This window comes from Helianthus annuus, chromosome 4 (genome assembly GCF_002127325.2).
Source record: "Helianthus annuus cultivar XRQ/B chromosome 4, HanXRQr2.0-SUNRISE, whole genome shotgun sequence".
NCBI lineage: Eukaryota > Viridiplantae > Streptophyta > Magnoliopsida > Asterales > Asteraceae > Helianthus > Helianthus annuus.
In genome coordinates this window covers 202748390-202756671 of record NC_035436.2, presented here as the reverse complement: position 1 = coordinate 202756671, position 8282 = coordinate 202748390, and the positions used below count along the sequence as shown (strand labels likewise).

The 8282-nt window shown below is 37.8% G+C and overlaps 1 long non-coding RNA gene across 1 annotated transcript; it reads left to right on the top strand.

The window, feature by feature from the left end:
• The first annotated feature begins 5432 nt into the window (after positions 1–5432).
• On the top strand, positions 5433–7899 carry LOC118491222. Its single transcript, XR_004890878.1, has 3 exons — positions 5433–6018; positions 7213–7270; positions 7733–7899. It is a non-coding gene; the product is annotated as an uncharacterized LOC118491222 (long non-coding RNA).
• The last annotated feature ends 383 nt before the right edge of the window (positions 7900–8282 follow it).

Here is an 8282-nt window from a genome sequence, read left to right as displayed (position 1 = left end):
GAATTGGCACTTTAAGGACTATAGCTCCGACCAACCATCACTCATCAACTCAAAAAGTGCACCAAGTACCTATTAACTAATAAGTGATGGCGGCACCTACCCTAGCCACAAACTTTTTTATATTTTTTTATTTAAATAAATTCAAATGTTATATAGAAAATAAATTTCATTAACTTTAAATAAAAATACATAATTCAAAACAAACGAACCAAAAAAAAAATAAAAAAAAATCCTACACATCGTCTTCCTCCTCGAGGTCTGGTAGATCTTAAGCTGCAATATGGATGAGAAGATCATTTTTAAGTTGATAATGCGTATCTGGATCGATTAACTCCGTAAGCGTTTCGTCGTCAAAACAGGTTCAACAATTGGATCCCTAATGTGGACCGGTGAGAAAGCATGCCCCTCGTCTTATAAGATTATATTGTGAATTTTCATGCACGTATACGTTTTTCTAATAATCTTACTCACTGTCATAGCATGTATGGGTCTCCTAAGTATTCCCATTTTTCCTTTTAGGACACCAATGGACCATTCCACATCGTTTCTTGCCCATTTTTGCAATTTCTTGAACTTCTTTTCATTCGGATTGACTGGATACGGACATGTTTTCACAAACGTTGACCAAGTAGGGTAGATCCCGTCGTTAAATAATATCATCGTTTGTATGTATGTCCATTAAATAGAAATACGTAGGTGCGGTTCCATTCCGTTCAGCGATGAATATTGGAGACTTTCAATATCACCAACAATTGTTTTAAAATAAATGTTTGGACATATGAAAATGCTATTTGAATGTTTCATCATCATACTTTTAATCATCAACAAAATAATGTTCATAAGATTTTTTTGGAACGCTCGACGAAGTTGCAATGTCTTCCGCTTCGAGTTCCTCTAGCTTCCCCACGAAATAAGCTAGCCTACTATCGGTTGAAAAATCGTCTTGGAAATTGTTCGGCAGTGAGAATAAAAATGAGTATAAAGTTTTAGAGATGGTTGGAATGAAATGAGATGGAAGTGAAAATGGGTTTAGAGATAGTTATTTATAGAGTTTAAAAATTAAATACAAAACTTTTTTCAATTAAACGGTTCGTTAGGTGCATGGTCAACGGTAACAAAGGAGAATCTCGAGCGGGTTTGGGAGCTGGTCGGCACAACCCGCCAAACCTACCCGTGAGAGTGGCGACGGTGTACTGGCTCGAGTTCAAACCCGGTGAGGCCTAACCGCTTGGTGCCTCGTCCCCCTTAAAGTGACATAGTTAGAAAAAGATAGGAAGAAAGGGTTGAATAGGTTTTTATTAGAGCAACATAGTTAGAAAATAATATCCTTTTAAATACCATATTTCTAGGGCTAATTTTTATACAACTCTTTCACAATAGCATACTACTCCAAGTCTCTTTAAGTGTATTCAAACTAGTTTTTGCCTCGCTTGTTTTGCGAGGCATTAAGCCGAATATTGCTCTCTCATAAAATGTATGTGTGTTTGGTTACTTGTACATAGTAGTCATAACACAATCTTTAAAAAAATTATATCGAGTCAACTAACTAAAACAAAACACTAATATACTTCTGCTAAAAAATAACTAAAACGATAGAAAGACTATAATTTTAAACTTGGAGCAAAATTGTAATTTTTCAGGACAAATGAGCGTGTTCTAGGCAGCCGCTTGACACGACTAAAAATTACACGAAGTCAACCAACTAAAACAAAACACTACTATAGATTTGTCAAAGAAAAATTAAAGAATGGTATGACTATAATTTTACACTAAGGGCAAAATCGTATTTTGACAGAGAAAAAAACAAAAAACGATGGCAAAACTATAATTTTGAACTAAGGATAAAATCGTAATTTGGCTAAGAGAAAAAAAAAACAAAAAAAACAAAACAAAACCAATGACAAAACTACCTAGCAGTATTCCCTTCCATGGGGCATGTAAAATATAAAATACATAAAAAGCTTTTAAAATTGTTTTATTTGTAAGAACGCTAGATTATCATAATTGTTTTATCGGCAAGACGTCACTGTCCATTTTACTAGGCCGGACGGTCTTACCGGGCTTAGAACTAAGTCCTGTCTGGAACTGGGCTTCTATTCAAATTATCCAATCATATAAAATGGATCCGTTTATGTAACTGGGCTTTTAAGTTTTCAGATCTATTTGAACTTGCTGACTCGCTCGAATTAACTATCTATCCCGTTTTGCCATTTTCATAAGTTGCGACTCATCCGGCGAAGCATAGTTGGGGCGGGAGGGGGCAGCCGACCCCCCAAACTTTTCTCTCAGTAGTGCAGAGTATGTAGTTTTCGTATAAAAATTTTTGGGTATATACGTTTTCGACCCCCCGTTTTATAGAAATTTTTGGGTATATACGTTTTCGATCCCCCGGTCAAAAATCACAAGCTTCACCAAAGAGGATATCTTGTACTGAAGTGTATGGTTGCCTTATTTGGTTGTTTTTTATATAAATAAAAAACCTTCCTTGCTGATAATTAAAAAAAGTACTTTGACAGCCAATATCCATCAATGAATAGGATAAAAGTCAACCCTCAACAAAGAAGCCAACATCAAGCGTTTAGGCCTTGGGGTGTAACCCCCCCCCCCCCCCCCTCCCCTAACACCTGGAGGGCGGTGTTCCTGACGTTATTGGAAGTTATAGCCAAATATAACACTTGTATAACCCCTACTTTACATGGCCTAATGTACCATATGGTCCATATGTAAACAAAGATATTTAATTACTTTACTCTTCCTGAGAAAGATGAATCATGTTTATTTTGAGTTATCTTGAATTATGTAACATGGTGCAGAAATCATAACTTCAAAAAAGTTGTCCATCAAAAAATTTTATTTTTTATTTATAACGAATGATTGTGTACAGCATAAAGTAATCCATCAAAAAAATTTCTTTTTAATTTATAACAAATGATTGTGTACAGCATAATAAAACATATTTTTTAAGTTGATAATATATTTGAAAAACGAGCAACATACATACATCATAATTTATCATAGAAAAAACTAATGTAACTTGCTAAATTAATAAAATATAAATATAGACAATAATATAAGTTATCACTACATAATTTTATATTTTAATAAAAAGAATCTTAAATAGAGGTAATGTAATATAAGAAATGTTCATCTAAGGATAACTTTGTATATAACAATGAATTCTAAGAATGTTTAAAAAGATAATTTTCTTGTTGAGTATTGCACTATTGCTAAGATGGTCTAGGCACTTGCTGTGTGTTTAAAATGAAGATTTCATACAAGTTATTTATATCTAATTATTTTTTTATTTGATTCATCTGTTAAGATGTAATATAGATAATTATAAAAATATAATTTTAACAAAAAAATTATTTGTGAGCTTTTATATACTTATTTTTGTTTTGTTGAATTTGTCACTACTAGCTTGGATACAAATTAATATTACATCATTTTATTTATTTACATCAAATTATTCATTTCAATTAAATTTTATTTATATGAGTTTGTTCTTAAGAACATGGGGTATGGGACGGGAGTTTGGGCGTGGGTTGGGGGAAAACGCCCAAGCCACCACCCCGGGTGGGCTTGGGTTGTGGCGTGGCACTTGGGGCTTGGCTTTCAAGCCGGGCGTGGGACAGTATGGCGAAGCGAGCTGGCTGATTCTCATTGGGTCACCCGCCACGTCAGGCGGTTGTTTTAAAATTTTGAATTTTAAAATTCAAACTGGTCCCCCCATCCCCCCATCTTCTATAACCGCCACCCGGGTCCCCCAAAGGCCTATATATTGCAACCCCAACCCCACTGGTCCCCCCATCCCACGAACCAAAACCGCACTGGCTACCCACTGTCTTGAACCCGCTACCCCGCTGGTCCCCCCAATCCCACGAACCATTATGGCATCCTGGACCCGTCAAGAAGAAATGACACGTAACTAGCGTCGTCGACGCTATGAAGGCCGGCCACCGGGCCAAACAAAATATTGGGCGGAAGCATTCGCGGCCTACCGACATAACGTCGGTAACGACCGCCACAGCCTCAACGCGTGCCAACATAAATGGCGCGAGATACGGCCCAAGCTCGAGCGTTTCAAGGCTTACTACGAAGCGGTTCCCGGTGGCGAGTTAAGCCACGAGGACCGGGTGGCGGTGGCGAACATAGAGTTTCGAGGCAAGGAAAACAAGGCGTTCGACAAGATCGACCTTTTTGAAATTTTTTAACGCTCTAGGTTTTTTTATTTTGTAATTTTTAGAAATTATGTGATTTTTAGGATTATGTAATTTTTAAAATTTTAATGAAGTTGTAGGTTTTTTTTTATAAATGTTGTGTGATTTTTTATAAATTTTTTGTATTTTTTTTTTAAAAAACATTTATGCCACGCGGTGCACCCAACCCACGCCCCGCCATACCCCGCGGACACGTAACCTGACAGTGGGCTGACTCCATTTACACGTGTCACCAAATGCCTAACCCAAGCCCCACCATACCCCACGATCTAAAAGTACTGCGAATCTTCATGGCATTTTTCAAATCTTCGTGATGTTATTCATCACTTAAAAAAAAAAAAAAAAAATCAACCTTTAACGCAAAGTCACCACCAACCTCCATTCATCATCTCAAAATGACTTTCAAATCTTCATGAATTTAAACATCAAAATCTTTAGACTTCAAATCTTTGTAATCTAAGAACATAAAAGAACACTCCATATTCAAATCATTAAATCCCATATATGAATAACACATACCACAAAACACATGATAGAACCTTCAAAACCAAATGGAAAAAACTGAACCCTAGAAACCACACATATGGCAATATACACCAAAAGTAAGCATAAAGCATGTTGATTTTCAATTGCTAATCTTCTAATAACACAAACGGGTGAATTTCATGGGTGTTGAGTAACGGATATTTGACTTGTATGAGACATAATTTTATAACCAAATATAAGATTACCGAAACATGACATAAGACATATAAAAAGGTGCGTTGTTTTTCATCTTTAAATAATAGTAAAAATGACTAGTGGGTTGCCAATAAACCAAAAGTAAGCATAAAGCATGTTGATTTTCAATTGCTAATCTTCTAATCACCTAAAAACACAAATGGGTGAATTTCATGGATACTGAGTAACGGATATCTGACTTGTATGAGACATAATTTTATAACCAAAAATAAATATAAGATTACCGAAACATGACGCAAGACATATAAAAAAGGTGCGTTATTTTTCATCTTTAAATAATAGTAAAAATGACTAAAGTTGCCAAATCAATATTGAATTGCACCGCACATTGCTTTTTTTTTTGATTAAACGTTTTCAAACAATTTAAAAGGCCGATTACCTTTTAGTAGTCAAAATTCAAAAGTAAAGTATATAATAAACAAGACATGTTTTGTGACAACCCGAATATTTAAGGTTACTACTTAAACACCACAACCCTTGGCATGTGCCTTTACGTTTAATTGCTTTTATATTACGACTTTACGATACTTAGCAGGTCACATCCATGCGTTACTAAATGATTAGGTGTATGTCAACTCTGCGTGAAACCGTTAAACGTTTAAATGAGCCGTTTAGATAATTTAGGGAATTAATTATATTGGGCCACGAAATTGCTCATCGCACTTCACCTCGGCCTCTCGGCCCATGCATTAAACCAGGCCCTAAAGCCAAACACTTGTAGTGGATTTCATACCTTTACCCCGGCCCACAGTTCTGTTCGGTCAACAACACACCAGCCCATACTCTTTATGGGGTTACTTACTTGTAGAACAAGGGGTTGAGGGAATACGTATAACACATAAAGCTATCAAAAAGAAAACCCTAGTGCATCATGCTCCTGTCGACGATCAGCCCTATCGTTCCATCACCTATGGCAGCCATTAAGTGTAATCCCCTTGAATCCCTGGGCGCACCCCTATTCACGGCGGCAGTGTAACACGACTCGCCGGAGACACGAAGGCGTTGCCGGAAGTAACCGAAGCTCTCTCATCCGAAGCCCCACTCCCTAAACTCTCCGGTTAGTTGTTGCGATTATTTGGATTTATTTGGTGTTCATGAGATTACGTTTTTATGGTTACTAGAACCCTTGTGATTATGTGTTGCAAAGGTGTGAATGTTGTGATGTTAGAATAACATAATATGGATTGTGATGAACTAAGCATAATAATAATGGTTGTCACAAACGTAGAAGCAGGAGGATTAACACATAACTTAAGACTTATGATAAGTGAAACTATAAATAAATGCATGGTTATATAACAGTGATTGATCTGGGATTACGCCCGATACGCCCGCATCAATTACTGTCGATGAATTAGAAGTGTGAATATAAACACGTTGACGATTATCATGAGCAAACCAACGATTCTTGTATTCTGAATATTATAGGCGAGCTAGGATGGAATGATGTGATCATTATAATCGGGATGGTAAATGATATGTGTGAGTATGATATGTTTGACTGAGATATGACTAGAAATTGCTTTAATTGTGTGAGAATTAGAGTTGCCTAACTGTTTCAATTACATAATCAACGTGATTAAAGTATGGGAGTTGGTTATGGAAATTGCCATAAATTGCGGAACCATGTAACCGACACCGCACCATCAAGAAGTCGCACACTCGAACCTTAATCGCACACTAGGATTTGAGTCATACAAAGGATATGGGACACACACGTAAACATTACAGACTGGGTAACGAACCGGGATCAATCGCACACCCTCGGGGGTATCGCACAGTCCAGTAGACTCCATGTTTAGTTGGGCCGGTTAAGTCGTGGGCCACACAATCTGGTAGTCGTGCACTAGAAGTAGGCCGACACTCGGGGTGGGCCGTACACTAATGGGTCGCACATTTCCATCGGACCGTAATGGGTCGGGTAATCTATGAACCGCACATTTCATGGTTGTGACAGGTCGCACAGTAGACCGCACACCTTAAACACAGTCGCACCCTTGAATGTTGATGTTTTGGACTATTAAACTGTTACACGTTTGTAAACTTGCATGCTTATTAGAATGAGAACCGAACTGCTTGGTATGTGCTATTTTGAAATACGAGCTTGTGATGTGAATGTACCTATGTTCCGGATACTTGTTGTAGCTTGTGTAATGATATGTGTTTTACTTGTTCGCTACTTGGATAGTGTGTAAGAATAGTATGTGATTTATGTGTACACGAAACTGACTATCATTGGTAACCGTAATAGGATTTGGTTGACCAACTTGGAACGGGTAATGTAACGTAATATACCGAGCAAATCTAAGGTGAGTTCATTGCACTTTTCTCAAGCATGCGTCCCGGTGGTTTGGGACAACGGGTAAACATTTGGAAAGGAAACATTGGGTAAATAACTTAATCGGTTTTGGTTATTGCCTGGAGGGCAATGGGGGTGATTAGTTGATAGCGCTATTAGGTGGGAAACCTCACACCGGGCCGCAAGGACGGGCGTGAACTAATTATCTGGGTATGGCTATGGTTGTTAGAGGCACACTCCTCGGATACATATGGGCACTCTCCCTAGGGTATCTAACGAAGGCAACATAGCAAACGGTCGTTAAGGGGTACCCACTCCCCGGATACACATGGGCACACTCCCTAGGGTATCTAACATGAGCAACATCGTAACGCAACATTGAATCGCATTAACGTATATCTGGTAACACAACACGTTAACGAAACCTTGAACTCACCAGCGTAGTCTGACACACTTGTTTGCATGCTTGTAGGTCATTAACGTTTGGAACATGGACTTGCTATCTGGGAGTGCTGGAGTGGTCATGGATCGAGACTCTTGGTTTCACTTATAAACAAAGCATTGATTTTGGTTATTATTATGAAACGATTACATGCTTCCGCTACACAACTTTTGAGAATTGATAACATGTTGACATCTTATTTTAGTAATTAATGTCATGACTTATTTAAATATTTACTATTGGTTCAATGTGATTGGTGGCTCGAACTCTGATGCGTAGCACGCCTCGCGGGGCTACCGCAGGTGGAATTTTGGGGGTGTTACAGTTGGTATCAGAGCCACTGGTTATAGTGAACTAGGTTTTAAAACGTTTTGTAAAACCAGACTATAACCGAACAACTTCGAAAATCGATCATGACACTCAGCTCCAGATTGCAAGGTTCGTCTCTCTCTCACTTTATGCATTGCTTGCTTAGTAGTCACACACTCACAGCATACATGAATTGAAACGTTTAACACCATAAGTGACTTGATAGTGTGACACTACTCTTCGACTCATGTAAACCATAGAACTGTGATAT